Source organism: Lissotriton vulgaris, chromosome 7 (assembly GCF_964263255.1).
Source record: "Lissotriton vulgaris chromosome 7, aLisVul1.2, whole genome shotgun sequence".
Taxonomy (NCBI): domain Eukaryota; kingdom Metazoa; phylum Chordata; class Amphibia; order Caudata; family Salamandridae; genus Lissotriton; species Lissotriton vulgaris.
In genome coordinates this window covers 23,951,012-23,965,034 of record NC_141695.1, presented here as the reverse complement: position 1 = coordinate 23,965,034, position 14,023 = coordinate 23,951,012, and positions in this window count along the sequence as shown.

The window sequence follows — 14,023 nt, the reverse complement described above, 5'->3', positions numbered from 1 at the left end:
CGGCGTGCCTGTTCTAAACAGTGGCATATGAAAACTAGGTGAGCCATGGTTTCCTCATACTGTTGGCACAGTCAGCAAATACTGACCACCTCTAATGATTTCCAGCGCATGTTAATGTCTTTTATCGGCAGCACCATAAGTCTCACTGCTAGGATTCGCTTTAGGATGAACTTATTTAAGGCAGCATCAAGGTAAGGTTGCTTTAGGCGGTCCGCATAGGAGGTGGCAAGAATCCTAATGTTACTACTGGAGACCTAATGTTACAACTGTGTAATACGTGGGATGTAAAAGGGTATGGCACCCTACACTAGTAGGATTGGTGCTATAAAACTAATTTAATGCATTGGTGAGAGAGTAGTTATGGAGATGTGAGGGGCCCTGTTGAAGACTGGTAGTGAGGGAATCCCTGATGTAGGTACTCATTGGGGGGGGGCACCAACAAACATTGTGGCACAGGGTGCCACAAGTGCTAAAGCTGGCACTGGGGGGCGGGGTGCAGGCGGTGTAGTAATTTAAATCACCAACCGACAGAGGTGCCAATCGGAAAGCAGGTCCAACCACAACCTCTTAAGTGAGGTTTGAAAAAAAAGGGCAAGTTACTTCTGGCAAATGAGAAGCCAAGTGATGTCAGAGCTGTATGCCCTGTGCTCGTCGCCGCTGTTATATACTCTTGGCATAGGTTACATGGGGGTCCCTTAAAGATTGAATCCATGGGCAGGGCCGGTCCTAGAACTTCTGGGGCCACGGGCGAAAGGGAAGATGTGAGGCCCCTCTAATTTGCATGTAACATCCAGTCGCGGCCGGCATGACTCGTGGGTGGGGGATCTCGCGGGATTCTTGCTGGAGGGTACGCAGGGGGGTTAATATAAAACTAAACTTCCCTTTCCAGGTCTGGTGCCGTCTCTGCTCTCCTGCAGCCTCCCTCCCCTTTCCTAAGCCAATCACAAAGCTGAAATGACAGCGTTGTGATTGGTCCGGACCGTGACCAGCCAGACCAAAAAGGCCAGAGTGCGCATGACTGGTTTGGTCGGCCCCAGAGGGCCGACCAAACAGTCAGAGCCCTTAGCAGTGTGCAAGCCACTCCTCCCTTGCCCTAGAGTAGAACCCTCCCCCAACCAAACACTTCTGCTTTCTCGCAGTGCGAGAAGCAGAAACATAACATTTTAGTTTTACCATTTTATGTTTCTGCTTCTCGCTCTGCAAGAAAGCAGTGGGGCGACACTCCTCCACCCTAGTGGAGGAGCCATCCTTGGTAACATCACAAGAAGTGACATCACAGAAAGTGACATCGCAGAACTATTGATCTTATTTGGCATCACTAAAGAGATCTAATGTGGATATCAGTAACATGGACAAAAAGATAAATATACAAATTAAATAAGTCCATATATTTTAAAACTGTATTAAATGTATTACATTTGTCACTAGGATGGGAAAGCTAGGTTCAGGTCTCACAAAGATGGATATTTGTTACTCATGTTAACTGATTGTTTCCAGATGACTGCATGATAAACATTCCAGTTCTGTCTCATAAAGGGGGGAGATCCTGTGGAGGTAATGAGGGGCGGGATCATTCAAAATATAAAATGACACAAGAGAAAACCTCTCACACCATGGATATAATTGCAAATTTCAAAAGGCTCCCTTGTCTTTCTGTGCCATTATTGTGCTACCTTAGGATGACATTAATACTTCGTCATTTGTTTTAACGTAAATCCTCTCACCAGGATCCCAGAGTCATAGGACAATCTTTTTTATGTGTGGACTCTTTACTCGGAGGAACTATGTTATGTGCAAAAACACAACACATATAATACAAAATTACAAGACACCTTTGCAAACAAATAAAGATTGTACATGAATAAAAAAGACTTAAAACAACCGAGACCACTGCTAAATCATACATTGACTTGAAGGTATGCTTCAGATTGAAGTGGTTTTCAAATCAGCGTTTTTGATTGGGTGTTAGAACTGTAGGAAGTAGAAATGGTTGGCTTTAGCGCTGGTGGAGCCCTATGCGACATGTTTGTTTCCCCCCCCCCCTCCCAATGACTCGCTCTGCCATGGATTCCCTCACTACCACCCTTTAACAGTGTCCCTCAAGTCTCCACAACCACATTCTTGCTCAGATGCATTCAATTTGATTTACAGCACCACTGACATCAGTGTAGGGTGTCAGAGAACTTTATATCACACACATTACACAGAGACAATCAATCATACGTCTGTAAATCACAAAAGGTAATGTTACTTAAGACGAAGGACTACAAGGTGTAGGAGTCACATGACAATCCTACTAGTAGGCAGTATAGTTTAACAGAGATTTATCTGGAGAAACACAAACTCTGGATTTAGAACGTAATACCATGGTTGGGGATTCTCTATAATAACCAGAATTGATTTCTGTCCAAATGAACCCTTTTTGCATCATTAGGATAATCAAAGACTGGGGAAAAAAACATAACGCTCTAATGTATACCTTCTGTGTTTGCATGCAGCTCTTAGATGACAGTTAATAGCTCATTGTTCTGGGTTAGGATTTTGACTTATAAACTGCAAGTAACAATAGGATCTCTGACAAAAGCAGTAACCCACTGGCCTATTTACATCATGTTGACTTAGTGATCTGCACGGTACATGTTCTTTGGAGCAGGCACATTAACCCTCTGCTCCACCGTTTCACAAGTCAAAACTTCCACCTGAAGAAACTCTATCTTTCTCAAGGAAGAAACATTAATCACCGGAGATATCATGATATTTTTATTGTTGCCAAAAATTGTTGGAGGCAAGGAAGGAGGCGGCAAGTGCTTTTAAAAACAAAATATACTCAAAAACATGACGACCCCACCCGCAGTCAGCTCAGTGCGATCTCACCGGTCACACCGCCCTAGAGCCTCCCTGCTCAAGGGTCCTGTGACATCAGTGGCAGAGTCACTGTTGCTAAGGTGTGCTGCTTCGTAGGCCTGCCCACAAGACTGGAAGTGAGCTTCAATAGGGGTTGTAGTGGACAGGCCTTCAAGGTTAACCCACACTTGCCACCGCTATGGTCCACTTGCTGGTGCTCAGACACCATCCTTCTAAGGTCTTTCGGGGCCTTCTAAGGTCTATCATGGGAATGTGATCCCTCAGGAGAGTGGTCTGGTGGACTGGTCATGAAGGCTGAACCTGGTTCCAAAGTTCCAAATTTGGCAGCTCTGACCATAGTGCCACATCCTCTCCCCCATTGACCACCATACTGCCCCACTGAGAGAAACTCGCACTGCCTTCACCTACAACCCAATTGCGCCCCGCAGTAAACACCTCGATGCGACATAATTCAAATGATGCACTAGACAAGAGCAATATGAGCCTAAAATAAAAGTAACATACTGGAAAAAGAAAACACACATAGGGAATGCAAGATTAAGTAAAGCATGTGAAATGTAAGCATGAACAACATGCTAACCTCAACGCTTTTAAACTCATTGTTCAGAATCAGTGAGTGCTTTTCCATGAAGAGGTAAGGACATGACTACAGGACCAGAAGGGACCCTGTTCAATTTCCATTGCTTAGATCCTTACAAAATGTAAGCAGTATGGTTTAAAAAGACCACATTGGTGAACACAGAGTTGCAGCATTCATTTTGTTTTCCTATCCGCCCATCAAGCAGGTATGGCACAGTACCTCCAGGAACGGGGTGCTTCCTCACTCGGAACAAAAAATGCTGCTCAGAGAAATACAAGAAAACAAAAGTAGTGCTTCACTGGCAAACACTGTAAAGTGGCACTACCGTGTTTTGGATGTGAATAAAATCAATCTGGCCCCTTTTCGACACACTCTGGTCTTGCTCTCCTTCCCGATGTTGTACTTTGGAAGGGAAACATCTTAGAAAGAGACTACCTTTCCAGCAAGAGTTTCTTTTTTGGATACATTTCACAGGGTTTCAAATAATGGAAGGAGGGAGTAATGGCTACAAAGCCCAGGGAAGGGGGCCCCCCACATCTGGGCCTTGTAGCTTGCTCTAGCAGTCTAGTGCTTAGAGGCCCAGGGAAAGGGGCCCCTCCCCTGCCCCTTCGAAGCAATAACAAGGTATTTCACAAAACACTGTTCTAACACGGCAGTCGTAAATGCATATTTTCATTAAAAAAAAACTGGGTGTTGCAAACGTTTAAAAAAGCCAGTGATCTGGCTGCTCCCTCCACCCTTCACCCACCTCTCCTTACCTATGTCCGGCTGGTCCTGGACACAAAGGGGCCTTCTGTCGCCTAGGAACAAAATGCAGAAAGGGAATGGCTGGTACTTAACAGAGGTGATGCCCCGCCCCTGACACTGTGAGCCAACATAATTGCAGTCACCTCTCTGTTTGTCCTCCCCCAGTAATCTCACAAGGCCCGGACCAGCAAGGTCGAGACATCTTGATGTGTATTGCGATTGTGTGGGGAGGGGGCCCTGGAGGAGCAGATGAACTAACTGTGAAAGTGTGGCCTCCACAGTGAAGCTGGGGGCCCCCTGTTTGAAGCAGAGCGCGAGGCCCTGGGCAGCTGCAAGCACACACTGCCCATGCCTAGCGCCGGCCCTGTCCATGGGGTGGGGGCGGAGTGCTGCTCAGGGGCGGATTGGCAAGGCGGGCATTCGGGAATGGGCCGAAGGGCCGGTGCCTCAGTGCCCTCTGTGGGCCGTTTTTTTTCTCCCCTGTCCCAGTCCACAGAGAGTGGACTAGGAAAGGGGAGAAAAAAAAACGGCCCACAGAGTGCACGGAGACAGAGACAGAAAATGAAAGCAGCCTCGCTGTGCGGCCAGACCGCGATTGTCAGCTGTTTGCGATTGCCTCTCCTTCACCCCTACCCTGCCAAGCAATCAAGCTGAGGCTGGGCTGGGGAGGGGTGAGTGTTTGCAAGAATCGGCCTCCCTGGGGGCCAGGTGTTTCTCAGGCCTTTGAGCCATTTGCACCTCGGCCCCCTGGCGCCCATGCAGCCCAGAAACGGTGTTAGTATTAACACCTCGCCCACAGCCCTTCACATTCAGGGCATAGTGGGCGAGGAAGAATGGGTCTTGCTGTGGGGGCCTAGTGATGTTTGGAATTTTTTTGTTTTATTTATTTATTTATGCGATTTTATATAGCGCGGACTTTACCCGAAGGTGTCAGAGCGCTTCACACTAGGAACAGAAATAATACATGAGGTGAAAATTATAAGTGGACAAATTACAAAAGCAAACGTTAAGTTACATGAATCAAAAGTGACAATAGTGAGCAACCAAAATACAAGAGGAGCAAACGATACATTACAGGAGGAAAAAGAGATTTGTGTGCAGGTTATAAAAGCATACAAAATACAAGTAGAGGTATAATCCTGCAGTTAATGGCAGACACTCCAGTACAAGAACAAACGTTACGTAGGCAATGGTGGCACTTGTGCAAGCATCTAAAGCAAACAAAAGTGAGAGGTAGCAAACAGGGTGTTACAAGAGCAAAGTGACTTGTGCAAGTTACAAAAGGGTACCATACACAGGTACAAGGGTAATACTACAGTAAATGGTAAATACTCAAACTGCCAGAACACACTGGGAAGGCACTTCCCAAGCACCAGCTTCACCTCAGCCTCTCCCCTGGCTACCTGGCTACCTTGGATGACCCAGAAAGCTGTGTTTTGTGCTCCCCTGCCAGGACATTTTCCCAAGGCCTGGAGGGTTGATTAATTTACTAATTGCAGGGGCCTTACCTCTGTTCATATGCTCCTGAGCTGAAGGTCTGGGGAGGGCTAAGTAGGTTAGTAATAGCAGGGGCTTTGCTGCTTTTCAGGTGCTCCTGTGCTGGAGGGCTGGAATAATTTTGTGACAGAAAGGGGCCTTGCTATTTTTTTTAGTTGCTCAGCATGTAGGCCATTGTCACCTTGGCCCTGTGTCGTGTGCAAGAACAGTATCCTCCCACTTTCATTCCTTGTCTGTGCAAATGGTGTTTCATGAAAGGACACGCCCCTTGAGTGTGGGCCACGCCCCTTAAATATGGGCCACGCCTCTTGAATGTGGGCCACTTTTTTCGTCAGTGCCCGGGCCGAATTGTGATCCCAATCCGACCCTGGTGCTGCTCACCTCTCGCACCGCCCTCGTGCACCTCGCTGGGGTGGGCTCCGGCCCCCTCTTGCTGGGTCTGTTTTGGTGTGATCGGCAGCCGTGCATCGTGGCTCAGGGCCACCTCCACGTTCTCAGCGCTGGCCCCGCGGGAGGGGTCCCGGGGGCTGTGGAAAAGCCCCCTCTGCGCCCCCGCGCCCCCAGAGGATGGGGCCGGTGCTGCCTGGAGCAGAGCCCGGGAGGGTCCATCCTCCTCCGGGGTCCTGGCACTCTCCGGCGCCCCCGTCTCCATCTCCATCTCCATCTTGAAGAACCTCTGCCCGGGCTTCCTCCAATCTGAAAACTTGCGGCTTGCAGCCAGAGGATTACTAGCGCACCACGCCCAGGGCAACTTTGAGCGAGCAATATGGTACATTCTGTCAGTTGGCATTCTTTCCTACCTGCTGGCTAGCCTGTTCCCATGTGTGCTGCCTGGCTCTATTCTGCAAGAAACTTTATTTTCCAGATGTTATGTTGCGCAACCTCGAGCCGTAGGTATTTACGGTGCATTTTCAGGTGCGTGGAGATGAAGTGATTTGCCCAGGATCACAGCATGTGGACGCGAACCCTGGTCTCCAGCACCAAAGTCGGCAGCTCTAGCCGACGGACCACATCCTCTCCCCAATCTTTATAATCTTTGCAATCCTCTCTTTACACTTGCTGACCACTAGGTTACCTACGTGTAGGAAGATCTTCAATCAACATTAAAAAAAAGCGTTGAAAATGCAATAGGCCTCCTCTTTAAGTGAAAGCCATTTGCTTTGCTAATGGCAGGGCTTTAAGTGGGCCAGATCTCTCCGGTGCTGACATGCGCGTAGAAAGTGAGAAGAATATTTCCACCCCCCACAGATTTTGGAGTGGGGGGACACGGGGGACAAGATTGGGGGGGACGAAGGGACAAAGGATTTTCCCCTCTCCTTTTTGTATTCACAGGGCCATTAGTGCGCGAAAGCGCTTCGTACAATGGCCCTACAGACTGTACTTGACCTGTGACTTGCCCCCAGTTACCTGTGATCAGGCTGCACGCCTGATGGGGCGAAAAGGGATTTAGCCACCCCCTCCCTGCGTCATCATGTGTCTCAGCCCGGGCTGCTTGACTTGCTGCGGCAGGGCAGTGTCTGGGGTCTTAGCTCCAGAGCGCCTGAGTTTTTCACAAGTCTTTTAGAGACCATTTACATCTGGCTTGGAACTGGTTAAGGAGGCTTTGTTGTTTTGTTCACTGGTTCGTGCCCCCTGTGCCTCCAGTCAGCCTATTCCTGTACTTTGTATTTAGTTTTTACTGCCACAGTGGGAGAAAGCATTCAGTGAAAAGGCATCTCACAAGTAGGGATGCCACCTTTTTTTCTTTTTTTTTTTTAAACGGCCATTTGTTGTGTTCTTCTTTACAGAGTCTGCAAAAGAACTTTAATACTATATTGTTACTTAATTTTTCTTTTTTTTGTCATTTAGTCTTTAATGTTGGTCTCCCAGAGCTATGACATGCTGCTTTATTGGAATCTTTTAAACCTGAATAACTATTTTCCTATGGGAACATTCATTTCTAAGCGTCAAATGCAAAATGTAACTGTTTTACAAATGTACGCGCTTTTGTTGCACTTGCATCACATACCCATCATTGCGTAGCCTCAAAATCAGTGCTCAGCTGTTGAAGCGCCTGCGCTTCCACATGCAAACTGCTGCCACATTTTATGTTGGTGTTCAGTGCCTTATAGCCAATCCAGTTTAGCCACGGTGAGGGCATTCTCTCTGAGATTCACAGCTTGGAGTCCATGCCCTGACTAATGAACCTCTGGCAATACCTCAGTCATTTGAAATGCTGTAGGATAACTCGTGCCAAACTTTGTAATTGGGGGGGGGGGGGGGGGCGTGAGACACCTTCTGCAATTATATGGGCTGGAATCAGAATCATTTCTCTCATTGTTGAACTCTGCTAAAGTTAGTATTTTGTAACTTTAGTCCTGTTGGTGTAATTGTATGTGTGAGCACTGTAAACGTTCTACAAAACCAGAAAACATTTTGTGGCGCAGGTATAAACTTGTAGAACATTCTTCATTGTTACAAGTTTGATTACTTTCAGATATGTGCAGCACGTGTTATAAGGCTGATATCTGTTGCCAGCAAGGTTTGCTTTTTGTAAATTCAAAGGGGGAAAACGTTGAAGATCAAAGATTATCCTGGGCTGCAGCGGGGCAGACGTGAACCTGAAACCATTTTTTTTGTAGTTTACAACAGTGGTGACCATATTGCAAGTGATGCTAGAACTCATGTTCTGCTTTGCAGTTTTCTACTGCAGGGGTACAGCGTCTGGAACTGACACGAGTGCCTGTAACAGGTGGGAGACCGAGAGACTATTTCTATGGAAATCAGGGTAACAGAGTGAATGATTTTGCTGATTCAATGCAGGCAGTGTATGGAGGGAGATTGCCGGGGAAAGGGTGCAAGGTCAGCAGTCTACATTTGAAGTTGAATGGAGGCTCCTCGACTGTGGCACAGAGAGGAGAGAAGGTCCCACCTGACACAGCGAACAGAGGAAAGGATGGCAAACCAAACGGAACACAGGTGAGATGGGTATTGTCCTGAGATAGGGCAGAGGAAACGGGCCGAAGGAGTACTTTATTGTGGCTGGACAGTGGGAAAGATGCAGTAAATGAACCTTTTGATTCCTCCTACTGGCTCCCACTTCCAGGTTAAGAGAGCCCCTGGCATAGGGTTTGGAGGGCACACCTGAAGCTGCTTCCATAAGATATACAAGTTTAGTAATTTCCATGGGGCAAGAAGGCAGCGCTCCCCATTCCTACCCACTGGTACTAAAAGCACTGTTCACATTAGGTTTGTAGTCATATGTGATTGTAACTCTGTTTTAAGCCTTCTAACCATTAATAAAATAAGGCCCATCATTTTGGTGTCTCTAAATTGAAGAGCTTTTTTGTGTTGTGCTGTTGGTAGTGATGACCGTTACAACACACATTGTCCATGAAGTTGATCTAGAGGCCCCCCAAACTCTGCTGAGCGGTTACAAGATCCATAGTAAATGTAGAGTTTCAGCAGTAAGCAAGGAGCACCTACTCGGACAATTCATACTGTGATCTCCAATTGAAATTCAGGAATTATGTTATGGAGCGCTCCAGACAGCCAATGGTGCCTCGGGTATGCTAGAGGATGCTTGAAGCCATTAGACAATAAATGCAGTGAGGCACTCAGCATGGCAACATCCAGATGGAGGATCATGTGCATCTGATGGTGTTTTGCTGACGATGTGCTGAGGTTTAGGAGGAAATCAAGTTAAGGAATTCCAGGTGGTTCCCCTTTTAGATGTGTCCGTTCCCCCCTGTGAAGGTAATCCTCAAAAATGTCTTTGGATGCTGGGACTTTAGACATGGATGACTTATGAGTAGGATGCATGTGTAGATTAAATGCTATATCAGGCCGTGGTCACTCAGGAATCCATTTTGAGTTCCTGTTCTGGTGAAGTGCATAAGTGGTTAGAAAGCGCCCAGACACCATTATGAATTGCGGGGTTCCGCCAGTAAATTAATGATATTCTTTATGGTGGACCAGACTCTAAGGATTGGAATGAAGGAGACTAGGGTCCTTTTTTAGTGTTAGCAAACACTTTGCCCCCTCTAGCTCCATTCTTTCCTGGCGGTGTTCCCCACAGAAAGATGAGGGAAATTGAATGGAGAAGCCTCTCCATCTTTTGTGCCTTAGTTTGGGGTCTCCTCTGACTGGACAGTATAACCCTGCCTTCCTGCTGGCACTGGAGCAAAGGCTATGGCTGTAAGGAATACACCAAAGACGAGGACTGTCTGAAACAGGTCAGAGAGCTGAGTTTGTCTGCCGACTTCCCGAAGTACGGGATAGAAACCACATGCCAATGTGCCAGGCTTTCTCCGAAACCAGAATCCAAGGTACCTCACAACTGGAGAACGAGACACTCAGTGTGCTCTACGGTATGGAGTCTCTGACTGACCACTCCACTTCACCAGGTGCTGGGAACAGAGATGTAAAAAGTTCTGCTGCTAGGAGAGCAACTTCATTGAGCCTACTTTGAAGGAAAGAGCTGAATGACTGACAAGGTGGGGTGTGGTAGGTGTGCTTCTACAAATGAGAAGTTATCCAGAAAAGGAAGACTGCAAGGACCATAGACAGGAAGAACTGTCAGCAGCAAGCTGCAGTCAATGGAAACATCAGCCCTCCCACTCTCTGTGGTGAGGTTTTGAGACACTGGTGACCCGGCAACGTACCCAGTAGCAGGAGTGTTTGTAACGGCAAAGCACTCATAAAACAATTTCATCCTGTGATTCCCCCCTCTCCCTTCCCAGCACCTGATTCTTAATTTTGTTTCCTACAGAAAGGTAAAGCCCCAGGACATCATCCTGAAACTGAAAAAAAGTGTCCACAGATGTAGCATCTTTGTAACAGGAATTTAATTCATTTACCACTTCAAAGTTCATTTTACTAGCTCAACTTTTAACCAAAAGGCTTCAGTCTGTGGCCAGGCTCTATACTGTGCATATATAACTCACACACAAATACAAGGATAAGGTACTCTGGGTGTTTGGGTATACATCCTGCATTCAGACACCTCACTCCTCATTCTCATCACTCACCCTTCACTTTCACGCTCACCCTGCACTCACAGCGATCACACTGCTCATCATGGACTCACGCAATTCACCCTCCTCCTATGCTACACCCACATGAACACATTGATTTATTTATTTATTTATACATGATTTGTAATGCGCATGGCTGCCCCAGCAACGAGGCGTCCCTGCGCGACCAGAAACCGACAGAGAGATCAGGGAGACTAACAAGCGCGCAAAGTTACAGAGTGGGGAACAACCATGTTTTTAATGATTTCCAAAACGTCAGGAGATTAGGAATCGCTCGAATGCTAACTTGAAGAGAATTCCAAAGTTTGGCTGACATAAAACCAAAAGAGCAACCCCCAGCCCTTGCTTTCCTCACTCGAGGGACACAGACCAGACCATGGTGTGCGGAGCGAAAGATGTTTAGTAGTTATGAGGCGATACCTGCGGACTGCCGATTATGGCTCCTGTTACGGAGCGCGGTAGCTGAAGGAAGGCGCGCTCCCGGAGATTGTTCCGGTGTTTAGTGGTTATGAGGAGATACCTGCGTACCAGCGTCCCGGTGCACCATCGCGCCGTGGAACGTGGACGTTCCACGGCGCGACTGTGCACCAGGACGCTGGTCCGAGTTCCATTGTGAACCCGAGGAGCCCTATTACAGGCTACCACGCTCCGTAGCAGGAGCCATAATCGTCAGCCCGCAGGTATCTCCTCATAACCACTAAACACCTGAACAATCTCCGGGAACGTGCCTTCCTTCAGCTACCGCGCTCCGTAACAGGAGCCATAATCGTCAGTCCGTAGGTATCTCCTCATAACTACTAAACAGCGGAACAATCTCCAGGAACGCGCCTTGCTTCAGCCCCATTGGGATCCTGATTGACTCCATTGTGAGGCATATTGCGCCCTTGTCAGCTTCCCTACTAACCGATCGGGTTGTAGCTCCACCCTTCTATGGCCAATCATAGCCACACTCCACGAGGCACCGCACGAATTGACTTCTCCACCATCTTATCGTTCCAAGGCTCCAGAACTGTATACTGGCTCACTTTCTACACCGTGATAACCGGAACCTATGCTTTTGCATTTAAGCAAGCAATGAATGTCCTTATGATGATCCATTATTGCTAATTGGATCGAAACGCCGTCGACACAATATGTGGTTTAAACACTAATGTACTATTATGTGTTAAAAAAAACGTGCGTTTCCCACATATGTGAAGCAAATGCACTTTAAATTTCCTTTTTCCTCCTGTTTTCTATATGCCTGAAATACCCCAAGTATATGTACTGTTTGAATGTATGTGTAGCACAGTGGATGCAGGATTGTGTCCCACTGTTTCATTGTTGGTTCGTCTGATCTAACATATTTAAACATTGATGAAATGTCCAAGTCCGGCTGGACTTTTTTTCATTATAGTGCATATTGTGTCCTATAAATATTGCAGTTGTTATTTTCCCTGTCAAGGACCGTTGTCTTTAGCTTAATTGATACCCCAGGTCCTTGCTTACCTATTGGGTTTGATAAGCGTGGCTCAAATCCACCCGAGTGACTTACCACACTCACCTATAGTTACTCAGTAAGAAGTCAGCCGGACAGTGGAGAAGAATAAACAAGGTAAATTTATTAGGCCACAAACTCCCATATGAGAGGGCCCTGTCCGACCTCACCCCTAAGAGTGCGCCGAGAGGACTAACTCATATCATCACAGCAATACATTATAACATGGTACAGTGAATTAGGATACGCCCCTTCTGGAAAATTACTGAACCCCAGACAGAGGAACAATGGTATCATACAAGAGGCATCTTCACCTGCGAGGGGTACATTTGCTATCTTCGCCCAAGGCCGCGGAGCCGAGCCTCATCGTCTCTGGGGCATGAGAACACTACTGATAAGAAACTTGTTAGTTTCGGCCACAGTTAGCCGAGAAACAAAAACTGCTGCATTAGTGATTTTCCTATTCCTACGGGAGGGGTGAATGAGCGAGTGCGACTCGCAGACACAGAGGAATACACAAAATGGAGGCACACGAGCTAAGCTAAGGAAACCAAATATCATCACACATATAAATGAATAATCATATAAAGAGTAAATATAACGTAAAAGCATAAGTGTATACTTCATCAGTTAGACACATGATGCTAACTTGCATATGTAAATAGTGATGGGTGGGGCATCCAAAAGTGAAACCTTTCAGACCCTCCTTTTAGCATCATTGGCTAACTGGAGCGTAGCTTTTATTAGCTAAAAGGTAGTGCCTTTACATCCAGTCTCGGGGCGGGGCATACTTCATTCAAAAATATCATCGTCAATGAGCATCATCCAACGAACATCAGGGAGTTCAATAGCAGTGGAGGCAGGATATTGACCAGACACCTTTTTGGAAGGTCGCAAATTACTAGCACATATTGAGCAACATGGGGGAAGGCAGTAAACACAAAGGCAACATGTCAGGAGTACACTCACTACTCCAACTAGTCCCATCAGTATTTTCCAACCCCATGAGGAGAAAACACTCCAAAGCCACCCTTGTAGTGACCATGTCCCGTTATCCTGATGAAGTTCAGCCGCTAATCTATGGAGTTTCTGTACTGCTAAGTTAACTGTCGGAGCTGAGTCAGAAATATACACGCAGCAAGACGTCCCGATGACGCGACAGGCCCCACCCCTATCAGCAAGGATGACGTCTAACACCATCCTGTTCTGGATCGTGAATAATCTCATAGCCTGAATCTCAACAGACATATTAGTTGCAATGTCTGCTTCAGTAATTACTACTTTCTCCATCACTCTGGACAACCAGCGGATGGCCCTACTGTTAAATATGGGACCCCAGAAAGGCAAAAGACCCTTAGAAAAATCTGTCCATTGTTGCAAGGAAGTATCTGTCGGGTCCACGTCATCAACCTGAAGTTCCCTCCTTTTACGCTGTTCTGGTGAGCTTGGAAACCTACGGTGAGTTTTGTGATAATCAGAGGGTGCTACATACACAGGTGGAATCATATAAGCTAGATAACAGACCCCAACCAAACCTTCAGGCAACCACAAGTACCCATTGTCTCCGCACACAAAGTAGATGTTGGGAGGTGTGACCAGGGAAGGACTAAGGGGCAGGCGTATTGATGCTGTCACGTTACAGGAACTGTTCCCAACCTTGATATGACCCCTTCCCTCTATACAAAAGAATGGTGACGGGCCTACAACTGCCAAGGGCACTAAAGACTTACTGCTACCATTCCCTTTTGGCGGGTGTCTATAAGACAGGGAGGAATTTAACTGTAAGAAACTCTCTCTAACTTTGTCAGTGTCATTGGGAGTCAAGAACCGTCCCACTTTCTT